At 62.7% G+C, this 25,914-nt stretch overlaps 7 pseudogenes; all 7 read right to left on the bottom strand.

Annotated features, from left to right (window-relative positions):
- Nucleotides 1–1,171: 1,171 nt before the first annotated feature.
- LOC142874096 (uncharacterized) lies at nt 1,172–1,290 on the bottom strand (annotated as a pseudogene).
- Nucleotides 1,291–5,054: 3,764 nt separating this feature from the next.
- Nucleotides 5,055–5,173, bottom strand: LOC142874095 (uncharacterized; annotated as a pseudogene).
- Nucleotides 5,174–8,938: 3,765 nt separating this feature from the next.
- On the bottom strand, nt 8,939–9,057 carry LOC142874094 (uncharacterized; annotated as a pseudogene).
- A 3,764-nt stretch (nt 9,058–12,821) lies between these two features.
- Nucleotides 12,822–12,940, bottom strand: LOC142874093 (uncharacterized; annotated as a pseudogene).
- A 3,764-nt stretch (nt 12,941–16,704) lies between these two features.
- LOC142874092 (uncharacterized) lies at nt 16,705–16,823 on the bottom strand (annotated as a pseudogene).
- A 3,761-nt stretch (nt 16,824–20,584) lies between these two features.
- On the bottom strand, nt 20,585–20,703 carry LOC142874090 (uncharacterized; annotated as a pseudogene).
- Nucleotides 20,704–24,464: 3,761 nt separating this feature from the next.
- LOC142874089 (uncharacterized) lies at nt 24,465–24,583 on the bottom strand (annotated as a pseudogene).
- Between the last annotated feature and the right edge of the window lie 1,331 nt (nt 24,584–25,914).

Here is a 25,914-nt window from a genome sequence, read left to right as displayed (position 1 = left end):
ACGAACGGATGGACGCCTAAGTGGACAGAGAGGAATCACCTTCATCGGGTGGGTGTCGGGCGGGTGGGGGGAGGGGAGGGCCATACACATCCATTAGGCATGGGGTGGGTGCGCACCGACTGGGGGATGGGCGCACTTGAAGCTCTGACCCGAGGGGGGAGGCTTGGAGAGGGCAAGGCACCCGACCTTAACATTGGTACCCCCACAATACGCTGGAACAACATGAGAGGTATATGAATAAGAACACAGGGGGGGCCGGGCGCGGTGGCTCACGCCTGTAATCCTAGCTCTCTGGGAGGCCGAGGCGGGCGGATTGCTCCAGGTCAGGAGTTCGAAACCAGCCTGAGCAAGAGCGAGACCCCGTCTCTACTAAAAATAGAAAGAAATTAATTGGCCAACTAATATATATAGAAAAACACAGCCGGGCGTGGTGGTGCATGCCTGTAGTCCCAACTACTCGGGAGGCTGAGGCAGCAGGATTGCTTGAGCCCGGAGATTGAGGTTGCTGTGAGCTAGGCTGACGCCATGGCACTCACTCTAGCCTGGGCAGCAAAACGAGACTCTGTCTCAAAAAAAAAAAAAAAAAAGAACGCAGGGGGGAGGGGGGCACGGGCGTCACATGTCACCTGAATACTTGTACTCCCATCATCTGCTTGAAGAGAGAGAGAAAAGAAAATGCAATCATAGAGGTAAGAGACACTTTTTAAAAATAATGAATCCGAAGAGAAAAGTAAAAGGAGGCCTGTGGAGCAGGTCTGGGTGTGACTCCGGATCCCCCAACATCAGGTGCCACCACCAAAGATTCCTGCGTGTAGCCCATAGAACCCCAAAAGCAACGGGACGAGTTCTGGTCACATACTCCCTCAAAATGACATCCTGGCCTTCTTCTGGAACTCCCTCCCCTCTCAGACTCTCAAGGTTTCCTCCAGCGTGTCGGTTCCCACAGAGCAGACCTTTGGTCTGAGACCTGACAGTCCAGATGCCACGCATCCTGCCGCGTGGCGGCGGTGTCGCGGCTTGGGACAAGAGGAGGCCCCACGGTGCGGGCTGGGGCGCCAGGCACCGCGCGGGCGCTGAGGGTGGGGGTGACCCCCACCCCGGGCCGCCGCCGCGCTCCCAGAAAGGGGACAGAACAAGAGGCAAAAAAAAAAAAAAAAAAAAAAAAAGCAGCAGCCTGTGGCACCCGGTATTCCCAGGCGGTCTCCCATCCAAGTACTAACCGGGCCCGACCCTGCTTAGCTTCCCAGACCAGACGAGATCGGGGGCGTTCAGGGTGGTGTGGCCCTAGACGGCGGCGGAGGGCGCCCCTGCCCCGCTCAAGAAGCCGAGCCTCTCTGGGCTTCCCCGCCGCCGCCTCCCGCGCCGGGCCGGGCCGGTTGAGTTCGCCGGCCGGGTCCCGCGGGCTCCCAGGGACGGGGGTGATGGGCGGGGCGGGGCGGGGCGGGGGGCTGTCTCTCTCTACACACACACACACACTCACACTCACTCACACTCACACAAGATGCGCCTCCACGGCTGGACTCGCCAAGGTGGAGCCCTCCCAGCCCCCCTCGTCTCCTCGCCAGGCCTCCTTCACCTACCCGCTGCCCACCCCCAGCGCGTCGCTGCCTGCCGCTGACTGCGCACGCGCGGGACGCTCGCCCTTTGACCCCAGCCAGGGGCCGCCCTCCCCCACAACCCCTTTCAGCTGCGCCCCCCCCTCGCCCTGTGGGTGGGCTGCCGCCTATTCCCCCGGGCCAGGGCTGGGGCACAGCCAGTGTATGGGGCGTCTCTCTCTGGGGATGTGTCCCATGGGTGGGGTGGGGTGGCGTGGTTTGGGGGGCGCTGAAGAAATCAGTCCCCTCCATCTCCTACCTCTGGAAAACGCCCAAGCCCGTGGAGAACTGCCGGCACCGCTTCGTGGGGGCCGGGACCCTCCTCCGTGTCCTCCTGTGGCCCAGTCCAAGGGGCCTGGGCCTGGCCGGGGCTGCATTGGACCCCGACCACCCTGGCGTGTGGACTCGCTAAAAATCGGCCATTAGATATTGGATTCCAGCTTCCTGGAGGTCATTTCACTAATGAGTGCACCGGAAAGAGTTTCCTAATCCATCTGTGAGGGTGGCAACTGAAAGAGAATTTTAAAGCTGACAGAATAGGCGAGGGAAGGCATAGGAGATTTCCACACCCAGCAAGGAAGACTTTCCCGAAATGGAAGAAAGAAACGAGCAAACAGAGACACCGGTAGCCCGCCCGGAAAAGAGTCTGCCCCTTAGAGAAAGCACCCTGACCAGGTTCACCCGTGGGTGGGTGGCGAGCTAGCGGCGTTCAGAAGAGCGAGGCCCGCAGTCTGTGCGGAAGACTCCTGCGCTCGGGTGTGTGTGGCGGCGCGATTCACAAGCAGCTCTAGACGTTAAACCAAGGAGAAGCCAGGGAGTTCCCAACGCCCCAGGTGTCCTCAGCCCACGACTGGCTGCTGTGGGAATGCGAAGCCCGGCTCCTTGTCTCAGAGCGGGGTTCCCAGGAGGATCAGGCTGAAGCTGGGACTCGGCCTCAAAGTGTCCCCTCGCATGGCCACCCCCTTCCCCTTCCTGCTCCTCTACTCCTGGTGCCCCTCCATCCAGGGGCCAGACCTTAAAGAGTCACCGCAAGAGAATCCTGGTCCCAAAGGAGCCTTCTGGGGGACCGGTGCTGAGAGAGGTTGTGGGCATGGCCCGCTGGGGCTCTGCCCGACCCAGGGCTGAGAGATGCCACCTCCCAGCTCTGGGTCCCTGCAGGAAGTGTTGGCAAGCACAGGGCCGGTCCTCCAAAGGCCCAGGTGCAGGGAGCCCAGGCCAAGCAGCCTGTGGAAGAAGCCACTTGCCGTGCCACCCCGGGAACAGGACTGCAGGCCCCGGCCCTTCCCACCTCCTCCTCCTCCTCCTCCTCCTCCCCCCCCGCCCCCCCCCACAGGGCACAGGGCTCAGAGACACCTCAGACTCTTGCTACCCAAAGTGCAAAGGGCATCAGTTGCTCCTCCAACCCCCCCGCCCAGCAGACCACGTTGTCCAGCCAGCCCCCGGGCCTCCCTGGGGTGCCCAGCACAAAAGTGCAGACACCCACCGGACCCTCAATCTCAGTTTTCGGATGTTTTTGCCACTCTAAGGACCCGCAGGCCAGCTGGGCCTTCGGGCAGGACAGAGAGCCCCGGAATCCGACGTGGAGAGCTGCGTGTACGTCCCCATCAGGAGGCGGTCCCCACCTCCGCGGCTCTCCCCTTGCGGGGAGCGGCAGCCCAGCCGGCAGCCGCAGGGCCTCAGGGAAGACACCAGGCTGGGCCCCCGCGGCACAGCGGGGGGCACGTCCCCCGCACTCAGGCGACTTAGGGACGGCTGCTGGAGACTGCTGCGGCCACCCTGCTGCCGGGTTTCTGGTGGGCTTCCTGGAAGCAGCGTCCACACCAAGCCCTTGGAAGGCCCAGGCGACGGAGGAGCCGGTCAGGCAGGGGCCCAGGACGGTGAGAGGCCGGGCGGGCGGGAAGGAGCATGTCAGGCAGGGGCAGAGGACGGTGACAGGCCGGGCGGGGAGGAGCCGGTCAGGCGGGGGCCCAGGACAGTGACGGGCCTGGCCGGGGAGGAGTGCGTCAGGCAGGGGCAGAGGAGACGGGCTGGGTAAGGGTTAGGGTGACAGTTAGGGCACAATTCACAATCGCAAAGACGTGGAAGCGACCCGAGTGCCCATCCATCCAGGAGTGCATCAATAAAATGTGGCGCGTGGACACCACGGAGTGCCATTCGGCTGTGAGGAGCAGCGGTGAGAGGGCGCCTCTCGTGTTCTCCTGGCCAGAGCTGGAACCCGTTCCAGTAGGCCAGGTATCCCAAGAATGGACACACGAGCACCACGTGAGCGCGCTCACCAGCAAATTGGTACGAACGGATGGACGCCTAAGTGGACAGAGAGGAATCACCTTCATCGGGTGGGTGTCGGGCGGGTGGGGGGAGGGGAGGGCCATACACATCCATTAGGCATGGGGTGGGTGCGCACCGACTGGGGGATGGGCGCACTTGAAGCTCTGACCCGAGGGGGGAGGCTTGGAGAGGGCAAGGCACCCGACCTTAACATTGGTACCCCCACAATACGCTGGAACAACATGAGAGGTATATGAATAAGAACACAGGGGGGGCCGGGCGCGGTGGCTCACGCCTGTAATCCTAGCTCTCTGGGAGGCCGAGGCGGGCGGATTGCTCCAGGTCAGGAGTTCGAAACCAGCCTGAGCAAGAGCGAGACCCCGTCTCTACTAAAAATAGAAAGAAATTAATTGGCCAACTAATATATATAGAAAAACACAGCCGGGCGTGGTGGTGCATGCCTGTAGTCCCAACTACTCGGGAGGCTGAGGCAGCAGGATTGCTTGAGCCCGGAGATTGAGGTTGCTGTGAGCTAGGCTGACGCCATGGCACTCACTCTAGCCTGGGCAGCAAAACGAGACTCTGTCTCAAAAAAAAAAAAAAAAAAGAACGCAGGGGGGAGGGGGGCACGGGCGTCACATGTCACCTGAATACTTGTACTCCCATCATCTGCTTGAAGAGAGAGAGAAAAGAAAATGCAATCATAGAGGTAAGAGACACTTTTTAAAAATAATGAATCCGAAGAGAAAAGTAAAAGGAGGCCTGTGGAGCAGGTCTGGGTGTGACTCCGGATCCCCCAACATCAGGTGCCACCACCAAAGATTCCTGCGTGTAGCCCATAGAACCCCAAAAGCAACGGGACGAGTTCTGGTCACATACTCCCTCAAAATGACATCCTGGCCTTCTTCTGGAACTCCCTCCCCTCTCAGACTCTCAAGGTTTCCTCCAGCGTGTCGGTTCCCACAGAGCAGACCTTTGGTCTGAGACCTGACAGTCCAGATGCCACGCATCCTGCCGCGTGGCGGCGGTGTCGCGGCTTGGGACAAGAGGAGGCCCCACGGTGCGGGCTGGGGCGCCAGGCACCGCGCGGGCGCTGAGGGTGGGGGTGACCCCCACCCCGGGCCGCCGCCGCGCTCCCAGAAAGGGGACAGAACAAGAGGCAAAAAAAAAAAAAAAAAAAAAAAAAGCAGCAGCCTGTGGCACCCGGTATTCCCAGGCGGTCTCCCATCCAAGTACTAACCGGGCCCGACCCTGCTTAGCTTCCCAGACCAGACGAGATCGGGGGCGTTCAGGGTGGTGTGGCCCTAGACGGCGGCGGAGGGCGCCCCTGCCCCGCTCAAGAAGCCGAGCCTCTCTGGGCTTCCCCGCCGCCGCCTCCCGCGCCGGGCCGGGCCGGTTGAGTTCGCCGGCCGGGTCCCGCGGGCTCCCAGGGACGGGGGTGATGGGCGGGGCGGGGCGGGGCGGGGGGCTGTCTCTCTCTACACACACACACACACTCACACTCACTCACACTCACACAAGATGCGCCTCCACGGCTGGACTCGCCAAGGTGGAGCCCTCCCAGCCCCCCTCGTCTCCTCGCCAGGCCTCCTTCACCTACCCGCTGCCCACTCCCAGCGCGTCGCTGCCTGCCGCTGACTGCGCACGCGCGGGACGCTCGCCCTTTGACCCCAGCCAGGGGCCGCCCTCCCCCACAACCCCTTTCAGCTGCGCCCCCCCCTCGCCCTGTGGGTGGGCTGCCGCCTATTCCCCCGGGCCAGGGCTGGGGCACAGCCAGTGTATGGGGCGTCTCTCTCTGGGGATGTGTCCCATGGGTGGGGTGGGGTGGCGTGGTTTGGGGGGCGCTGAAGAAATCAGTCCCCTCCATCTCCTACCTCTGGAAAACGCCCAAGCCCGTGGAGAACTGCCGGCACCGCTTCGTGGGGGCCGGGACCCTCCTCCGTGTCCTCCTGTGGCCCAGTCCAAGGGGCCTGGGCCTGGCCGGGGCTGCATTGGACCCCGACCACCCTGGCGTGTGGACTCGCTAAAAATCGGCCATTAGATATTGGATTCCAGCTTCCTGGAGGTCATTTCACTAATGAGTGCACCGGAAAGAGTTTCCTAATCCATCTGTGAGGGTGGCAACTGAAAGAGAATTTGAAAGCTGACAGAATAGGCGAGGGAAGGCATAGGAGATTTCCACACCCAGCAAGGAAGACTTTCCCGAAATGGAAGAAAGAAACGAGCAAACAGAGACACCGGTAGCCCGCCCGGAAAAGAGTCTGCCCCTTAGAGAAAGCACCCTGACCAGGTTCACCCGTGGGTGGGTGGCGAGCTAGCGGCGTTCAGAAGAGCGAGGCCCGCAGTCTGTGCGGAAGACTCCTGCGCTCGGGTGTGTGTGGCGGCGCGATTCACAAGCAGCTCTAGACGTTAAACCAAGGAGAAGCCAGGGAGTTCCCAACGCCCCAGGTGTCCTCAGCCCACGACTGGCTGCTGTGGGAATGCGAAGCCCGGCTCCTTGTCTCAGAGCGGGGTTCCCAGGAGGATCAGGCTGAAGCTGGGACTCGGCCTCAAAGTGTCCCCTCGCATGGCCACCCCCTTCCCCTTCCTGCTCCTCTACTCCTGGTGCCCCTCCATCCAGGGGCCAGACCTTAAAGAGTCACCGCAAGAGAATCCTGGTCCCAAAGGAGCCTTCTGGGGGACCGGTGCTGAGAGAGGTTGTGGGCATGGCCCGCTGGGGCTCTGCCCGACCCAGGGCTGAGAGATGCCACCTCCCAGCTCTGGGTCCCTGCAGGAAGTGTTGGCAAGCACAGGGCCGGTCCTCCAAAGGCCCAGGTGCAGGGAGCCCAGGCCAAGCAGCCTGTGGAAGAAGCCACTTGCCGTGCCACCCCGGGAACAGGACTGCAGGCCCCGGCCCTTCCCACCTCCTCCTCCTCCTCCTCCTCCTCCCCCCCCGCCCCCCCCCACAGGGCACAGGGCTCAGAGACACCTCAGACTCTTGCTACCCAAAGTGCAAAGGGCATCAGTTGCTCCTCCAACCCCCCCGCCCAGCAGACCACGTTGTCCAGCCAGCCCCCGGGCCTCCCTGGGGTGCCCAGCACAAAAGTGCAGACACCCACCGGACCCTCAATCTCAGTTTTCGGATGTTTTTGCCACTCTAAGGACCCGCAGGCCAGCTGGGCCTTCGGGCAGGACAGAGAGCCCCGGAATCCGACGTGGAGAGCTGCGTGTACGTCCCCATCAGGAGGCGGTCCCCACCTCCGCGGCTCTCCCCTTGCGGGGAGCGGCAGCCCAGCCGGCAGCCGCAGGGCCTCAGGGAAGACACCAGGCTGGGCCCCCGCGGCACAGCGGGGGGCACGTCCCCCGCACTCAGGCGACTTAGGGACGGCTGCTGGAGACTGCTGCGGCCACCCTGCTGCCGGGTTTCTGGTGGGCTTCCTGGAAGCAGCGTCCACACCAAGCCCTTGGAAGGCCCAGGCGACGGAGGAGCCGGTCAGGCAGGGGCCCAGGACGGTGAGAGGCCGGGCGGGCGGGAAGGAGCATGTCAGGCAGGGGCAGAGGACGGTGACAGGCCGGGCGGGGAGGAGCCGGTCAGGCGGGGGCCCAGGACAGTGACGGGCCTGGCCGGGGAGGAGTGCGTCAGGCAGGGGCAGAGGAGACGGGCTGGGTAAGGGTTAGGGTGACAGTTAGGGCACAATTCACAATCGCAAAGACGTGGAAGCGACCCGAGTGCCCATCCATCCAGGAGTGCATCAATAAAATGTGGCGCGTGGACACCACGGAGTGCCATTCGGCTGTGAGGAGCAGCGGTGAGAGGGCGCCTCTCGTGTTCTCCTGGCCAGAGCTGGAACCCGTTCCAGTAGGCCAGGTATCCCAAGAATGGACACACGAGCACCACGTGAGCGCGCTCACCAGCAAATTGGTACGAACGGATGGACGCCTAAGTGGACAGAGAGGAATCACCTTCATCGGGTGGGTGTCGGGCGGGTGGGGGGAGGGGAGGGCCATACACATCCATTAGGCATGGGGTGGGTGCGCACCGACTGGGGGATGGGCGCACTTGAAGCTCTGACCCGAGGGGGGAGGCTTGGAGAGGGCAAGGCACCCGACCTTAACATTGGTACCCCCACAATACGCTGGAACAACATGAGAGGTATATGAATAAGAACACAGGGGGGGCCGGGCGCGGTGGCTCACGCCTGTAATCCTAGCTCTCTGGGAGGCCGAGGCGGGCGGATTGCTCCAGGTCAGGAGTTCGAAACCAGCCTGAGCAAGAGCGAGACCCCGTCTCTACTAAAAATAGAAAGAAATTAATTGGCCAACTAATATATATAGAAAAACACAGCCGGGCGTGGTGGTGCATGCCTGTAGTCCCAACTACTCGGGAGGCTGAGGCAGCAGGATTGCTTGAGCCCGGAGATTGAGGTTGCTGTGAGCTAGGCTGACGCCATGGCACTCACTCTAGCCTGGGCAGCAAAACGAGACTCTGTCTCAAAAAAAAAAAAAAAAAAAGAACGCAGGGGGGAGGGGGGCACGGGCGTCACATGTCACCTGAATACTTGTACTCCCATCATCTGCTTGAAGAGAGAGAGAAAAGAAAATGCAATCATAGAGGTAAGAGACACTTTTTAAAAATAATGAATCCGAAGAGAAAAGTAAAAGGAGGCCTGTGGAGCAGGTCTGGGTGTGACTCCGGATCCCCCAACATCAGGTGCCACCACCAAAGATTCCTGCGTGTAGCCCATAGAACCCCAAAAGCAACGGGACGAGTTCTGGTCACATACTCCCTCAAAATGACATCCTGGCCTTCTTCTGGAACTCCCTCCCCTCTCAGACTCTCAAGGTTTCCTCCAGCGTGTCGGTTCCCACAGAGCAGACCTTTGGTCTGAGACCTGACAGTCCAGATGCCACGCATCCTGCCGCGTGGCGGCGGTGTCGCGGCTTGGGACAAGAGGAGGCCCCACGGTGCGGGCTGGGGCGCCAGGCACCGCGCGGGCGCTGAGGGTGGGGGTGACCCCCACCCCGGGCCGCCGCCGCGCTCCCAGAAAGGGGACAGAACAAGAGGCAAAAAAAAAAAAAAAAAAAAAAAAAGCAGCAGCCTGTGGCACCCGGTATTCCCAGGCGGTCTCCCATCCAAGTACTAACCGGGCCCGACCCTGCTTAGCTTCCCAGACCAGACGAGATCGGGGGCGTTCAGGGTGGTGTGGCCCTAGACGGCGGCGGAGGGCGCCCCTGCCCCGCTCAAGAAGCCGAGCCTCTCTGGGCTTCCCCGCCGCCGCCTCCCGCGCCGGGCCGGGCCGGTTGAGTTCGCCGGCCGGGTCCCGCGGGCTCCCAGGGACGGGGGTGATGGGCGGGGCGGGGCGGGGCGGGGGGCTGTCTCTCTCTACACACACACACACACTCACACTCACTCACACTCACACAAGATGCGCCTCCACGGCTGGACTCGCCAAGGTGGAGCCCTCCCAGCCCCCCTCGTCTCCTCGCCAGGCCTCCTTCACCTACCCGCTGCCCACCCCCAGCGCGTCGCTGCCTGCCGCTGACTGCGCACGCGCGGGACGCTCGCCCTTTGACCCCAGCCAGGGGCCGCCCTCCCCCACAACCCCTTTCAGCTGCGCCCCCCCCTCGCCCTGTGGGTGGGCTGCCGCCTATTCCCCCGGGCCAGGGCTGGGGCACAGCCAGTGTATGGGGCGTCTCTCTCTGGGGATGTGTCCCATGGGTGGGGTGGGGTGGCGTGGTTTGGGGGGCGCTGAAGAAATCAGTCCCCTCCATCTCCTACCTCTGGAAAACGCCCAAGCCCGTGGAGAACTGCCGGCACCGCTTCGTGGGGGCCGGGACCCTCCTCCGTGTCCTCCTGTGGCCCAGTCCAAGGGGCCTGGGCCTGGCCGGGGCTGCATTGGACCCCGACCACCCTGGCGTGTGGACTCGCTAAAAATCGGCCATTAGATATTGGATTCCAGCTTCCTGGAGGTCATTTCACTAATGAGTGCACCGGAAAGAGTTTCCTAATCCATCTGTGAGGGTGGCAACTGAAAGAGAATTTTAAAGCTGACAGAATAGGCGAGGGAAGGCATAGGAGATTTCCACACCCAGCAAGGAAGACTTTCCCGAAATGGAAGAAAGAAACGAGCAAACAGAGACACCGGTAGCCCGCCCGGAAAAGAGTCTGCCCCTTAGAGAAAGCACCCTGACCAGGTTCACCCGTGGGTGGGTGGCGAGCTAGCGGCGTTCAGAAGAGCGAGGCCCGCAGTCTGTGCGGAAGACTCCTGCGCTCGGGTGTGTGTGGCGGCGCGATTCACAAGCAGCTCTAGACGTTAAACCAAGGAGAAGCCAGGGAGTTCCCAACGCCCCAGGTGTCCTCAGCCCACGACTGGCTGCTGTGGGAATGCGAAGCCCGGCTCCTTGTCTCAGAGCGGGGTTCCCAGGAGGATCAGGCTGAAGCTGGGACTCGGCCTCAAAGTGTCCCCTCGCATGGCCACCCCCTTCCCCTTCCTGCTCCTCTACTCCTGGTGCCCCTCCATCCAGGGGCCAGACCTTAAAGAGTCACCGCAAGAGAATCCTGGTCCCAAAGGAGCCTTCTGGGGGACCGGTGCTGAGAGAGGTTGTGGGCATGGCCCGCTGGGGCTCTGCCCGACCCAGGGCTGAGAGATGCCACCTCCCAGCTCTGGGTCCCTGCAGGAAGTGTTGGCAAGCACAGGGCCGGTCCTCCAAAGGCCCAGGTGCAGGGAGCCCAGGCCAAGCAGCCTGTGGAAGAAGCCACTTGCCGTGCCACCCCGGGAACAGGACTGCAGGCCCCGGCCCTTCCCACCTCCTCCTCCTCCTCCTCCTCCTCCCCCCCCGCCCCCCCCCACAGGGCACAGGGCTCAGAGACACCTCAGACTCTTGCTACCCAAAGTGCAAAGGGCATCAGTTGCTCCTCCAACCCCCCCGCCCAGCAGACCACGTTGTCCAGCCAGCCCCCGGGCCTCCCTGGGGTGCCCAGCACAAAAGTGCAGACACCCACCGGACCCTCAATCTCAGTTTTCGGATGTTTTTGCCACTCTAAGGACCCGCAGGCCAGCTGGGCCTTCGGGCAGGACAGAGAGCCCCGGAATCCGACGTGGAGAGCTGCGTGTACGTCCCCATCAGGAGGCGGTCCCCACCTCCGCGGCTCTCCCCTTGCGGGGAGCGGCAGCCCAGCCGGCAGCCGCAGGGCCTCAGGGAAGACACCAGGCTGGGCCCCCGCGGCACAGCGGGGGGCACGTCCCCCGCACTCAGGCGACTTAGGGACGGCTGCTGGAGACTGCTGCGGCCACCCTGCTGCCGGGTTTCTGGTGGGCTTCCTGGAAGCAGCGTCCACACCAAGCCCTTGGAAGGCCCAGGCGACGGAGGAGCCGGTCAGGCAGGGGCCCAGGACGGTGAGAGGCCGGGCGGGCGGGAAGGAGCATGTCAGGCAGGGGCAGAGGACGGTGACAGGCCGGGCGGGGAGGAGCCGGTCAGGCGGGGGCCCAGGACAGTGACGGGCCTGGCCGGGGAGGAGTGCGTCAGGCAGGGGCAGAGGAGACGGGCTGGGTAAGGGTTAGGGTGACAGTTAGGGCACAATTCACAATCGCAAAGACGTGGAAGCGACCCGAGTGCCCATCCATCCAGGAGTGCATCAATAAAATGTGGCGCGTGGACACCACGGAGTGCCATTCGGCTGTGAGGAGCAGCGGTGAGAGGGCGCCTCTCGTGTTCTCCTGGCCAGAGCTGGAACCCGTTCCAGTAGGCCAGGTATCCCAAGAATGGACACACGAGCACCACGTGAGCGCGCTCACCAGCAAATTGGTACGAACGGATGGACGCCTAAGTGGACAGAGAGGAATCACCTTCATCGGGTGGGTGTCGGGCGGGTGGGGGGAGGGGAGGGCCATACACATCCATTAGGCATGGGGTGGGTGCGCACCGACTGGGGGATGGGCGCACTTGAAGCTCTGACCCGAGGGGGGAGGCTTGGAGAGGGCAAGGCACCCGACCTTAACATTGGTACCCCCACAATACGCTGGAACAACATGAGAGGTATATGAATAAGAACACAGGGGGGGCCGGGCGCGGTGGCTCACGCCTGTAATCCTAGCTCTCTGGGAGGCCGAGGCGGGCGGATTGCTCCAGGTCAGGAGTTCGAAACCAGCCTGAGCAAGAGCGAGACCCCGTCTCTACTAAAAATAGAAAGAAATTAATTGGCCAACTAATATATATAGAAAAACACAGCCGGGCGTGGTGGTGCATGCCTGTAGTCCCAACTACTCGGGAGGCTGAGGCAGCAGGATTGCTTGAGCCCGGAGATTGAGGTTGCTGTGAGCTAGGCTGACGCCATGGCACTCACTCTAGCCTGGGCAGCAAAACGAGACTCTGTCTCAAAAAAAAAAAAAAAAAAGAACGCAGGGGGGAGGGGGGCACGGGCGTCACATGTCACCTGAATACTTGTACTCCCATCATCTGCTTGAAGAGAGAGAGAAAAGAAAATGCAATCATAGAGGTAAGAGACACTTTTTAAAAATAATGAATCCGAAGAGAAAAGTAAAAGGAGGCCTGTGGAGCAGGTCTGGGTGTGACTCCGGATCCCCCAACATCAGGTGCCACCACCAAAGATTCCTGCGTGTAGCCCATAGAACCCCAAAAGCAACGGGACGAGTTCTGGTCACATACTCCCTCAAAATGACATCCTGGCCTTCTTCTGGAACTCCCTCCCCTCTCAGACTCTCAAGGTTTCCTCCAGCGTGTCGGTTCCCACAGAGCAGACCTTTGGTCTGAGACCTGACAGTCCAGATGCCACGCATCCTGCCGCGTGGCGGCGGTGTCGCGGCTTGGGACAAGAGGAGGCCCCACGGTGCGGGCTGGGGCGCCAGGCACCGCGCGGGCGCTGAGGGTGGGGGTGACCCCCACCCCGGGCCGCCGCCGCGCTCCCAGAAAGGGGACAGAACAAGAGGCAAAAAAAAAAAAAAAAAAAAAAAAAGCAGCAGCCTGTGGCACCCGGTATTCCCAGGCGGTCTCCCATCCAAGTACTAACCGGGCCCGACCCTGCTTAGCTTCCCAGACCAGACGAGATCGGGGGCGTTCAGGGTGGTGTGGCCCTAGACGGCGGCGGAGGGCGCCCCTGCCCCGCTCAAGAAGCCGAGCCTCTCTGGGCTTCCCCGCCGCCGCCTCCCGCGCCGGGCCGGGCCGGTTGAGTTCGCCGGCCGGGTCCCGCGGGCTCCCAGGGACGGGGGTGATGGGCGGGGCGGGGCGGGGCGGGGGGCTGTCTCTCTCTACACACACACACACACTCACACTCACTCACACTCACACAAGATGCGCCTCCACGGCTGGACTCGCCAAGGTGGAGCCCTCCCAGCCCCCCTCGTCTCCTCGCCAGGCCTCCTTCACCTACCCGCTGCCCACTCCCAGCGCGTCGCTGCCTGCCGCTGACTGCGCACGCGCGGGACGCTCGCCCTTTGACCCCAGCCAGGGGCCGCCCTCCCCCACAACCCCTTTCAGCTGCGCCCCCCCCTCGCCCTGTGGGTGGGCTGCCGCCTATTCCCCCGGGCCAGGGCTGGGGCACAGCCAGTGTATGGGGCGTCTCTCTCTGGGGATGTGTCCCATGGGTGGGGTGGGGTGGCGTGGTTTGGGGGGCGCTGAAGAAATCAGTCCCCTCCATCTCCTACCTCTGGAAAACGCCCAAGCCCGTGGAGAACTGCCGGCACCGCTTCGTGGGGGCCGGGACCCTCCTCCGTGTCCTCCTGTGGCCCAGTCCAAGGGGCCTGGGCCTGGCCGGGGCTGCATTGGACCCCGACCACCCTGGCGTGTGGACTCGCTAAAAATCGGCCATTAGATATTGGATTCCAGCTTCCTGGAGGTCATTTCACTAATGAGTGCACCGGAAAGAGTTTCCTAATCCATCTGTGAGGGTGGCAACTGAAAGAGAATTTGAAAGCTGACAGAATAGGCGAGGGAAGGCATAGGAGATTTCCACACCCAGCAAGGAAGACTTTCCCGAAATGGAAGAAAGAAACGAGCAAACAGAGACACCGGTAGCCCGCCCGGAAAAGAGTCTGCCCCTTAGAGAAAGCACCCTGACCAGGTTCACCCGTGGGTGGGTGGCGAGCTAGCGGCGTTCAGAAGAGCGAGGCCCGCAGTCTGTGCGGAAGACTCCTGCGCTCGGGTGTGTGTGGCGGCGCGATTCACAAGCAGCTCTAGACGTTAAACCAAGGAGAAGCCAGGGAGTTCCCAACGCCCCAGGTGTCCTCAGCCCACGACTGGCTGCTGTGGGAATGCGAAGCCCGGCTCCTTGTCTCAGAGCGGGGTTCCCAGGAGGATCAGGCTGAAGCTGGGACTCGGCCTCAAAGTGTCCCCTCGCATGGCCACCCCCTTCCCCTTCCTGCTCCTCTACTCCTGGTGCCCCTCCATCCAGGGGCCAGACCTTAAAGAGTCACCGCAAGAGAATCCTGGTCCCAAAGGAGCCTTCTGGGGGACCGGTGCTGAGAGAGGTTGTGGGCATGGCCCGCTGGGGCTCTGCCCGACCCAGGGCTGAGAGATGCCACCTCCCAGCTCTGGGTCCCTGCAGGAAGTGTTGGCAAGCACAGGGCCGGTCCTCCAAAGGCCCAGGTGCAGGGAGCCCAGGCCAAGCAGCCTGTGGAAGAAGCCACTTGCCGTGCCACCCCGGGAACAGGACTGCAGGCCCCGGCCCTTCCCACCTCCTCCTCCTCCTCCTCCTCCTCCCCCCCCGCCCCCCCCCACAGGGCACAGGGCTCAGAGACACCTCAGACTCTTGCTACCCAAAGTGCAAAGGGCATCAGTTGCTCCTCCAACCCCCCCGCCCAGCAGACCACGTTGTCCAGCCAGCCCCCGGGCCTCCCTGGGGTGCCCAGCACAAAAGTGCAGACACCCACCGGACCCTCAATCTCAGTTTTCGGATGTTTTTGCCACTCTAAGGACCCGCAGGCCAGCTGGGCCTTCGGGCAGGACAGAGAGCCCCGGAATCCGACGTGGAGAGCTGCGTGTACGTCCCCATCAGGAGGCGGTCCCCACCTCCGCGGCTCTCCCCTTGCGGGGAGCGGCAGCCCAGCCGGCAGCCGCAGGGCCTCAGGGAAGACACCAGGCTGGGCCCCCGCGGCACAGCGGGGGGCACGTCCCCCGCACTCAGGCGACTTAGGGACGGCTGCTGGAGACTGCTGCGGCCACCCTGCTGCCGGGTTTCTGGTGGGCTTCCTGGAAGCAGCGTCCACACCAAGCCCTTGGAAGGCCCAGGCGACGGAGGAGCCGGTCAGGCAGGGGCCCAGGACGGTGAGAGGCCGGGCGGGCGGGAAGGAGCATGTCAGGCAGGGGCAGAGGACGGTGACAGGCCGGGCGGGGAGGAGCCGGTCAGGCGGGGGCCCAGGACAGTGACGGGCCTGGCCGGGGAGGAGTGCGTCAGGCAGGGGCAGAGGAGACGGGCTGGGTAAGGGTTAGGGTGACAGTTAGGGCACAATTCACAATCGCAAAGACGTGGAAGCGACCCGAGTGCCCATCCATCCAGGAGTGCATCAATAAAATGTGGCGCGTGGACACCACGGAGTGCCATTCGGCTGTGAGGAGCAGCGGTGAGAGGGCGCCTCTCGTGTTCTCCTGGCCAGAGCTGGAACCCGTTCCAGTAGGCCAGGTATCCCAAGAATGGACACACGAGCACCACGTGAGCGCGCTCACCAGCAAATTGGTACGAACGGATGGACGCCTAAGTGGACAGAGAGGAATCACCTTCATCGGGTGGGTGTCGGGCGGGTGGGGGGAGGGGAGGGCCATACACATCCATTAGGCATGGGGTGGGTGCGCACCGACTGGGGGATGGGCGCACTTGAAGCTCTGACCCGAGGGGGGAGGCTTGGAGAGGGCAAGGCACCCGACCTTAACATTGGTACCCCCACAATACGCTGGAACAACATGAGAGGTATATGAATAAGAACACAGGGGGGGCCGGGCGCGGTGGCTCACGCCTGTAATCCTAGCTCTCTGGGAGGCCGAGGCGGGCGGATTGCTCCAGGTCAGGAGTTCGAAACCAGCCTGAGCAAGAGCGAGACCCCGTCTCTACTAAAAATAGAAAGAAATTAATTGGCCAACTAATATATATAGAAAAACACAGCCGGGCGTGGTGGTGCATGCCTGTAGTCCCAACTACTCGGGAGGCTGAGGCAGCAGGATTGCTTGAGCCCGGAGATTGAGGTTGCTGTGAGCTAGGCTGACGCCATGGCACTCACTCTAGCCTGGGCAGCAAAACGAGACTCTGTCTCAAAAAAAAAAAAAAAAAAAGAACGCAGGGGGGAGGGGGGCACGGGCGTCACATGTCACCTGAATACTTGTACTCCCATCATCTGCTTGAAGAGAGAGAGAAAAGAAAATGCAATCATAGAGGTAAGAGACACTTTTTAAAAATAATGAATCCGAAGAGAAAAGTAAAAGGAGGCCTGTGGAGCAGGTCTGGGTGTGACTCCGGATCCCCCAACATCAGGTGCCACCACCAAAGATTCCTGCGTGTAGCCCATAGAACCCCAAAAGCAACGGGACGAGTTCTGGTCACATACTCCCTCAAAATGACATCCTGGCCTTCTTCTGGAACTCCCTCCCCTCTCAGACTCTCAAGGTTTCCTCCAGCGTGTCGGTTCCCACAGAGCAGACCTTTGGTCTGAGACCTGACAGTCCAGATGCCACGCATCCTGCCGCGTGGCGGCGGTGTCGCGGCTTGGGACAAGAGGAGGCCCCACGGTGCGGGCTGGGGCGCCAGGCACCGCGCGGGCGCTGAGGGTGGGGGTGACCCCCACCCCGGGCCGCCGCCGCGCTCCCAGAAAGGGGACAGAACAAGAGGCAAAAAAAAAAAAAAAAAAAAAAAAGCAGCAGCCTGTGGCACCCGGTATTCCCAGGCGGTCTCCCATCCAAGTACTAACCGGGCCCGACCCTGCTTAGCTTCCCAGACCAGACGAGATCGGGGGCGTTCAGGGTGGTGTGGCCCTAGACGGCGGCGGAGGGCGCCCCTGCCCCGCTCAAGAAGCCGAGCCTCTCTGGGCTTCCCCGCCGCCGCCTCCCGCGCCGGGCCGGGCCGGTTGAGTTCGCCGGCCGGGTCCCGCGGGCTCCCAGGGACGGGGGTGATGGGCGGGGCGGGGCGGGGCGGGGGGCTGTCTCTCTCTACACACACACACACACTCACACTCACTCACACTCACACAAGATGCGCCTCCACGGCTGGACTCGCCAAGGTGGAGCCCTCCCAGCCCCCCTCGTCTCCTCGCCAGGCCTCCTTCACCTACCCGCTGCCCACCCCCAGCGCGTCGCTGCCTGCCGCTGACTGCGCACGCGCGGGACGCTCGCCCTTTGACCCCAGCCAGGGGCCGCCCTCCCCCACAACCCCTTTCAGCTGCGCCCCCCCCTCGCCCTGTGGGTGGGCTGCCGCCTATTCCCCCGGGCCAGGGCTGGGGCACAGCCAGTGTATGGGGCGTCTCTCTCTGGGGATGTGTCCCATGGGTGGGGTGGGGTGGCGTGGTTTGGGGGGCGCTGAAGAAATCAGTCCCCTCCATCTCCTACCTCTGGAAAACGCCCAAGCCCGTGGAGAACTGCCGGCACCGCTTCGTGGGGGCCGGGACCCTCCTCCGTGTCCTCCTGTGGCCCAGTCCAAGGGGCCTGGGCCTGGCCGGGGCTGCATTGGACCCCGACCACCCTGGCGTGTGGACTCGCTAAAAATCGGCCATTAGATATTGGATTCCAGCTTCCTGGAGGTCATTTCACTAATGAGTGCACCGGAAAGAGTTTCCTAATCCATCTGTGAGGGTGGCAACTGAAAGAGAATTTGAAAGCTGACAGAATAGGCGAGGGAAGGCATAGGAGATTTCCACACCCAGCAAGGAAGACTTTCCCGAAATGGAAGAAAGAAACGAGCAAACAGAGACACCGGTAGCCCGCCCGGAAAAGAGTCTGCCCCTTAGAGAAAGCACCCTGACCAGGTTCACCCGTGGGTGGGTGGCGAGCTAGCGGCGTTCAGAAGAGCGAGGCCCGCAGTCTGTGCGGAAGACTCCTGCGCTCGGGTGTGTGTGGCGGCGCGATTCACAAGCAGCTCTAGACGTTAAACCAAGGAGAAGCCAGGGAGTTCCCAACGCCCCAGGTGTCCTCAGCCCACAACTGGCTGCTGTGGGAATGCGAAGCCCGGCTCCTTGTCTCAGAGCGGGGTTCCCAGGAGGATCAGGCTGAAGCTGGGACTCGGCCTCAAAGTGTCCCCTCGCATGGCCACCCCCTTCCCCTTCCTGCTCCTCTACTCCTGGTGCCCCTCCATCCAGGGGCCAGACCTTAAAGAGTCACCGCAAGAGAATCCTGGTCCCAAAGGAGCCTTCTGGGGGACCGGTGCTGAGAGAGGTTGTGGGCATGGCCCGCTGGGGCTCTGCCCGACCCAGGGCTGAGAGATGCCACCTCCCAGCTCTGGGTCCCTGCAGGAAGTGTTGGCAAGCACAGGGCCGGTCCTCCAAAGGCCCAGGTGCAGGGAGCCCAGGCCAAGCAGCCTGTGGAAGAAGCCACTTGCCGTGCCACCCCGGGAACAGGACTGCAGGCCCCGGCCCTTCCCACCTCCTCCTCCTCCTCCTCCTCCTCCCCCCCCGCCCCCCCCACAGGGCACAGGGCTCAGAGACACCTCAGACTCTTGCTACCCAAAGTGCAAAGGGCATCAGTTGCTCCTCCAACCCCCCCGCCCAGCAGACCACGTTGTCCAGCCAGCCCCCGGGCCTCCCTGGGGTGCCCAGCACAAAAGTGCAGACACCCACCGGACCCTCAATCTCAGTTTTCGGATGTTTTTGCCACTCTAAGGACCCGCAGGCCAGCTGGGCCTTCGGGCAGGACAGAGAGCCCCGGAATCCGACGTGGAGAGCTGCGTGTACGTCCCCATCAGGAGGCGGTCCCCACCTCCGTGGCTCTCCCCTTGCGGGGAGCGGCAGCCCAGCCGGCAGCCGCAGGGCCTCAGGGAAGACACCAGGCTGGGCCCCCGCGGCACAGCGGGGGGCACGTCCCCCGCACTCAGGCGACTTAGGGACGGCTGCTGGAGACTGCTGCGGCCACCCTGCTGCCGGGTTTCTGGTGGGCTTCCTGGAAGCAGCGTCCACACCAAGCCCTTGGAAGGCCCAGGCGACGGAGGAGCCGGTCAGGCAGGGGCCCAGGACGGTGAGAGGCCGGGCGGGCGGGAAGGAGCATGTCAGGCAGGGGCAGAGGACGGTGACAGGCCGGGCGGGGAGGAGCCGGTCAGGCGGGGGCCCAGGACAGTGACGGGCCTGGCCGGGGAGGAGTGCGTCAGGCAGGGGCAGAGGAGACGGGCTGGGTAAGGGTTAGGGTGACAGTTAGGGCACAATTCACAATCGCAAAGACGTGGAAGCGACCCGAGTGCCCATCCATCCAGGAGTGCATCAATAAAATGTGGCGCGTGGACACCACGGAGTGCCATTCGGCTGTGAGGAGCAGCGGTGAGAGGGCGCCTCTCGTGTTCTCCTGGCCAGAGCTGGAACCCGTTCCAGTAGGCCAGGTATCCCAAGAATGGACACACGAGCACCACGTGAGCGCGCTCACCAGCAAATTGGTACGAACGGATGGACGCCTAAGTGGACAGAGAGGAATCACCTTCATCGGGTGGGTGTCGGGCGGGTGGGGGGAGGGGAGGGCCATACACATCCATTAGGCATGGGGTGGGTGCGCACCGACTGGGGGATGGGCGCACTTGAAGCTCTGACCCGAGGGGGGAGGCTTGGAGAGGGCAAGGCACCCGACCTTAACATTGGTACCCCCACAATACGCTGGAACAACATGAGAGGTATATGAATAAGAACACAGGGGGGGCCGGGCGCGGTGGCTCACGCCTGTAATCCTAGCTCTCTGGGAGGCCGAGGCGGGCGGATTGCTCCAGGTCAGGAGTTCGAAACCAGCCTGAGCAAGAGCGAGACCCCGTCTCTACTAAAAATAGAAAGAAATTAATTGGCCAACTAATATATATAGAAAAACACAGCCGGGCGTGGTGGTGCATGCCTGTAGTCCCAACTACTCGGGAGGCTGAGGCAGCAGGATTGCTTGAGCCCGGAGATTGAGGTTGCTGTGAGCTAGGCTGACGCCATGGCACTCACTCTAGCCTGGGCAGCAAAACGAGACTCTGTCTCAAAAAAAAAAAAAAAAGAACGCAGGGGGGAGGGGGGCACGGGCGTCACATGTCACCTGAATACTTGTACTCCCATCATCTGCTTGAAGAGAGAGAGAAAAGAAAATGCAATCATAGAGGTAAGAGACACTTTTTAAAAATAATGAATCCGAAGAGAAAAGTAAAAGGAGGCCTGTGGAGCAGGTCTGGGTGTGACTCCGGATCCCCCAACATCAGGTGCCACCACCAAAGATTCCTGCGTGTAGCCCATAGAACCCCAAAAGCAACGGGACGAGTTCTGGTCACATACTCCCTCAAAATGACATCCTGGCCTTCTTCTGGAACTCCCTCCCCTCTCAGACTCTCAAGGTTTCCTCCAGCGTGTCGGTTCCCACAGAGCAGACCTTTGGTCTGAGACCTGACAGTCCAGATGCCACGCATCCTGCCGCGTGGCGGCGGTGTCGCGGCTTGGGACAAGAGGAGGCCCCACGGTGCGGGCTGGGGCGCCAGGCACCGCGCGGGCGCTGAGGGTGGGGGTGACCCCCACCCCGGGCCGCCGCCGCGCTCCCAGAAAGGGGACAGAACAAGAGGCAAAAAAAAAAAAAAAAAAAAAAAAAGCAGCAGCCTGTGGCACCCGGTATTCCCAGGCGGTCTCCCATCCAAGTACTAACCGGGCCCGACCCTGCTTAGCTTCCCAGACCAGACGAGATCGGGGGCGTTCAGGGTGGTGTGGCCCTAGACGGCGGCGGAGGGCGCCCCTGCCCCGCTCAAGAAGCCGAGCCTCTCTGGGCTTCCCCGCCGCCGCCTCCCGCGCCGGGCCGGGCCGGTTGAGTTCGCCGGCCGGGTCCCGCGGGCTCCCAGGGACGGGGGTGATGGGCGGGGCGGGGCGGGGGGCTGTCTCTCTCTACACACACACACACACTCACACTCACTCACACTCACACAAGATGCGCCTCCACGGCTGGACTCGCCAAGGTGGAGCCCTCCCAGCCCCCCTCGTCTCCTCGCCAGGCCTCCTTCACCTACCCGCTGCCCACCCCCAGCGCGTCGCTGCCTGCCGCTGACTGCGCACGCGCGGGACGCTCGCCCTTTGACCCCAGCCAGGGGCCGCCCTCCCCCACAACCCCTTTCAGCTGCGCCCCCCCCTCGCCCTGTGGGTGGGCTGCCGCCTATTCCCCCGGGCCAGGGCTGGGGCACAGCCAGTGTATGGGGCGTCTCTCTCTGGGGATGTGTCCCATGGGTGGGGTGGGGTGGCGTGGTTTGGGGGGCGCTGAAGAAATCAGTCCCCTCCATCTCCTACCTCTGGAAAACGCCCAAGCCCGTGGAGAACTGCCGGCACCGCTTCGTGGGGGCCGGGACCCTCCTCCGTGTCCTCCTGTGGCCCAGTCCAAGGGGCCTGGGCCTGGCCGGGGCTGCATTGGACCCCGACCACCCTGGCGTGTGGACTCGCTAAAAATCGGCCATTAGATATTGGATTCCAGCTTCCTGGAGGTCATTTCACTAATGAGTGCACCGGAAAGAGTTTCCTAATCCATCTGTGAGGGTGGCAACTGAAAGAGAATTTTAAAGCTGACAGAATAGGCGAGGGAAGGCATAGGAGATTTCCACACCCAGCAAGGAAGACTTTCCCGAAATGGAAGAAAGAAACGAGCAAACAGAGACACCGGTAGCCCGCCCGGAAAAGAGTCTGCCCCTTAGAGAAAGCACCCTGACCAGGTTCACCCGTGGGTGGGTGGCGAGCTAGCGGCGTTCAGAAGAGCGAGGCCCGCAGTCTGTGCGGAAGACTCCTGCGCTCGGGTGTGTGTGGCGGCGCGATTCACAAGCAGCTCTAGACGTTAAACCAAGGAGAAGCCAGGGAGTTCCCAACGCCCCAGGTGTCCTCAGCCCACGACTGGCTGCTGTGGGAATGCGAAGCCCGGCTCCTTGTCTCAGAGCGGGGTTCCCAGGAGGATCAGGCTGAAGCTGGGACTCGGCCTCAAAGTGTCCCCTCGCATGGCCACCCCCTTCCCCTTCCTGCTCCTCTACTCCTGGTGCCCCTCCATCCAGGGGCCAGACCTTAAAGAGTCACCGCAAGAGAATCCTGGTCCCAAAGGAGCCTTCTGGGGGACCGGTGCTGAGAGAGGTTGTGGGCATGGCCCGCTGGGGCTCTGCCCGACCCAGGGCTGAGAGATGCCACCTCCCAGCTCTGGGTCCCTGCAGGAAGTGTTGGCAAGCACAGGGCCGGTCCTCCAAAGGCCCAGGTGCAGGGAGCCCAGGCCAAGCAGCCTGTGGAAGAAGCCACTTGCCGTGCCACCCCGGGAACAGGACTGCAGGCCCCGGCCCTTCCCACCTCCTCCTCCTCCTCCTCCTCCTCCCCCCCCGCCCCCCCCCACAGGGCACAGGGCTCAGAGACACCTCAGACTCTTGCTACCCAAAGTGCAAAGGGCATCAGTTGCTCCTCCAACCCCCCCGCCCAGCAGACCACGTTGTCCAGCCAGCCCCCGGGCCTCCCTGGGGTGCCCAGCACAAAAGTGCAGACACCCACCGGACCCTCAATCTCAGTTTTCGGATGTTTTTGCCACTCTAAGGACCCGCAGGCCAGCTGGGCCTTCGGGCAGGACAGAGAGCCCCGGAATCCGACGTGGAGAGCTGCGTGTACGTCCCCATCAGGAGGCGGTCCCCACCTCCGCGGCTCTCCCCTTGCGGGGAGCGGCAGCCCAGCCGGCAGCCGCAGGGCCTCAGGGAAGACACCAGGCTGGGCCCCCGCGGCACAGCGGGGGGCACGTCCCCCGCACTCAGGCGACTTAGGGACGGCTGCTGGAGACTGCTGCGGCCACCCTGCTGCCGGGTTTCTGGTGGGCTTCCTGGAAGCAGCGTCCACACCAAGCCCTTGGAAGGCCCAGGCGACGGAGGAGCCGGTCAGGCAGGGGCCCAGGACGGTGAGAGGCCGGGCGGGCGGGAAGGAGCATGTCAGGCAGGGGCAGAGGACGGTGACAGGCCGGGCGGGGAGGAGCCGGTCAGGCGGGGGCCCAGGACAGTGACGGGCCTGGCCGGGGAGGAGTGCGTCAGGCAGGGGCAGAGGAGACGGGCTGGGTAAGGGTTAGGGTGACAGTTAGGGCACAATTCACAATCGCAAAGACGTGGAAGCGACCCGAGTGCCCATCCATCCAGGAGTGCATCAATAAAATGTGGCGCGTGGACACCACGGAGTGCCATTCGGCTGTGAGGAGCAGCGGTGAGAGGGCGCCTCTCGTGTTCTCCTGGCCAGAGCTGGAACCCGTTCCAGTAGGCCAGGTATCCCAAGAATGGACACACGAGCACCACGTGAGCGCGCTCACCAGCAAATTGGTACGAACGGATGGACGCCTAAGTGGACAGAGAGGAATCACCTTCATCGGGTGGGTGTCGGGCGGGTGGGGGGAGGGGAGGGCCATACACATCCATTAGGCATGGGGTGGGTGCGCACCGACTGGGGGATGGGCGCACTTGAAGCTCTGACCCGAGGGGGGAGGCTTGGAGAGGGCAAGGCACCCGACCTTAACATTGGTACCCCCACAATACGCTGGAACAACATGAGAGGTATATGAATAAGAACACAGGGGGGGCCGGGCGCGGTGGCTCACGCCTGTAATCCTAGCTCTCTGGGAGGCCGAGGCGGGCGGATTGCTCCAGGTCAGGAGTTCGAAACCAGCCTGAGCAAGAGCGAGACCCCGTCTCTACTAAAAATAGAAAGAAATTAATTGGCCAACTAATATATATAGAAAAACACAGCCGGGCGTGGTGGTGCATGCCTGTAGTCCCAACTACTCGGGAGGCTGAGGCAGCAGGATTGCTTGAGCCCGGAGATTGAGGTTGCTGTGAGCTAGGCTGACGCCATGGCACTCACTCTAGCCTGGGCAGCAAAACGAGACTCTGTCTCAAAAAAAAAAAAAAAAAAAGAACGCAGGGGGGAGGGGGGCACGGGCGTCACATGTCACCTGAATACTTGTACTCCCATCATCTGCTTGAAGAGAGAGAGAAAAGAAAATGCAATCATAGAGGTAAGAGACACTTTTTAAAAATAATGAATCCGAAGAGAAAAGTAAAAGGAGGCCTGTGGAGCAGGTCTGGGTGTGACTCCGGATCCCCCAACATCAGGTGCCACCACCAAAGATTCCTGCGTGTAGCCCATAGAACCCCAAAAGCAACGGGACGAGTTCTGGTCACATACTCCCTCAAAATGACATCCTGGCCTTCTTCTGGAACTCCCTCCCCTCTCAGACTCTCAAGGTTTCCTCCAGCGTGTCGGTTCCCACAGAGCAGACCTTTGGTCTGAGACCTGACAGTCCAGATGCCACGCATCCTGCCGCGTGGCGGCGGTGTCGCGGCTTGGGACAAGAGGAGGCCCCACGGTGCGGGCTGGGGCGCCAGGCACCGCGCGGGCGCTGAGGGTGGGGGTGACCCCCACCCCGGGCCGCCGCCGCGCTCCCAGAAAGGGGACAGAACAAGAGGCAAAAAAAAAAAAAAAAAAAAAAAAAAGCAGCAGCCTGTGGCACCCGGTATTCCCAGGCGGTCTCCCATCCAAGTACTAACCGGGCCCGACCCTGCTTAGCTTCCCAGACCAGACGAGATCGGGGGCGTTCAGGGTGGTGTGGCCCTAGACGGCGGCGGAGGGCGCCCCTGCCCCGCTCAAGAAGCCGAGCCTCTCTGGGCTTCCCCGCCGCCGCCTCCCGCGCCGGGCCGGGCCGGTTGAGTTCGCCGGCCGGGTCCCGCGGGCTCCCAGGGACGGGGGTGATGGGCGGGGCGGGGCGGGGCGGGGGGCTGTCTCTCTCTACACACACACACACACTCACACTCACTCACACTCACACAAGATGCGCCTCCACGGCTGGACTCGCCAAGGTGGAGCCCTCCCAGCCCCCCTCGTCTCCTCGCCAGGCCTCCTTCACCTACCCGCTGCCCACCCCCAGCTCGTCGCTGCCTGCCGCTGACTGCGCACGCGCGGGACGCTCGCCCTTTGACCCCAGCCAGGGGCCGCCCTCCCCCACAACCCCTTTCAGCTGCGCCCCCCCCTCGCCCTGTGGGTGGGCTGCCGCCTATTCCCCCGGGCCAGGGCTGGGGCACAGCCAGTGTATGGGGCGTCTCTCTCTGGGGATGTGTCCCATGGGTGGGGTGGGGTGGCGTGGTTTGGGGGGCGCTGAAGAAATCAGTCCCCTCCATCTCCTACCTCTGGAAAACGCCCAAGCCCGTGGAGAACTGCCGGCACCGCTTCGTGGGGGCCGGGACCCTCCTCCGTGTCCTCCTGTGGCCCAGTCCAAGGGGCCTGGGCCTGGCCGGGGCTGCATTGGACCCCGACCACCCTGGCGTGTGGACTCGCTAAAAATCGGCCATTAGATATTGGATTCCAGCTTCCTGGAGGTCATTTCACTAATGAGTGCACCGGAAAGAGTTTCCTAATCCATCTGTGAGGGTGGCAACTGAAAGAGAATTTGAAAGCTGACAGAATAGGCGAGGGAAGGCATAGGAGATTTCCACACCCAGCAAGGAAGACTTTCCCGAAATGGAAGAAAGAAACGAGCAAACAGAGACACCGGTAGCCCGCCCGGAAAAGAGTCTGCCCCTTAGAGAAAGCACCCTGACCAGGTTCACCCGTGGGTGGGTGGCGAGCTAGCGGCGTTCAGAAGAGCGAGGCCCGCAGTCTGTGCGGAAGACTCCTGCGCTCGGGTGTGTGTGGCGGCGCGATTCACAAGCAGCTCTAGACGTTAAACCAAGGAGAAGCCAGGGAGTTCCCAACGCCCCAGGTGTCCTCAGCCCACGACTGGCTGCTGTGGGAATGCGAAGCCCGGCTCCTTGTCTCAGAGCGGGGTTCCCAGGAGGATCAGGCTGAAGCTGGGACTCGGCCTCAAAGTGTCCCCTCGCATGGCCACCCCCTTCCCCTTCCTGCTCCTCTACTCCTGGTGCCCCTCCATCCAGGGGCCAGACCTTAAAGAGTCA

The sequence above is a fragment of the Microcebus murinus genome, chromosome 11 (assembly GCF_040939455.1).
Source record: "Microcebus murinus isolate Inina chromosome 11, M.murinus_Inina_mat1.0, whole genome shotgun sequence".
NCBI lineage: Eukaryota > Metazoa > Chordata > Mammalia > Primates > Cheirogaleidae > Microcebus > Microcebus murinus.
The sequence above is the reverse complement of the archived record's forward strand: the minus strand, read 5'-3'. Positions and strand labels throughout refer to the sequence as shown.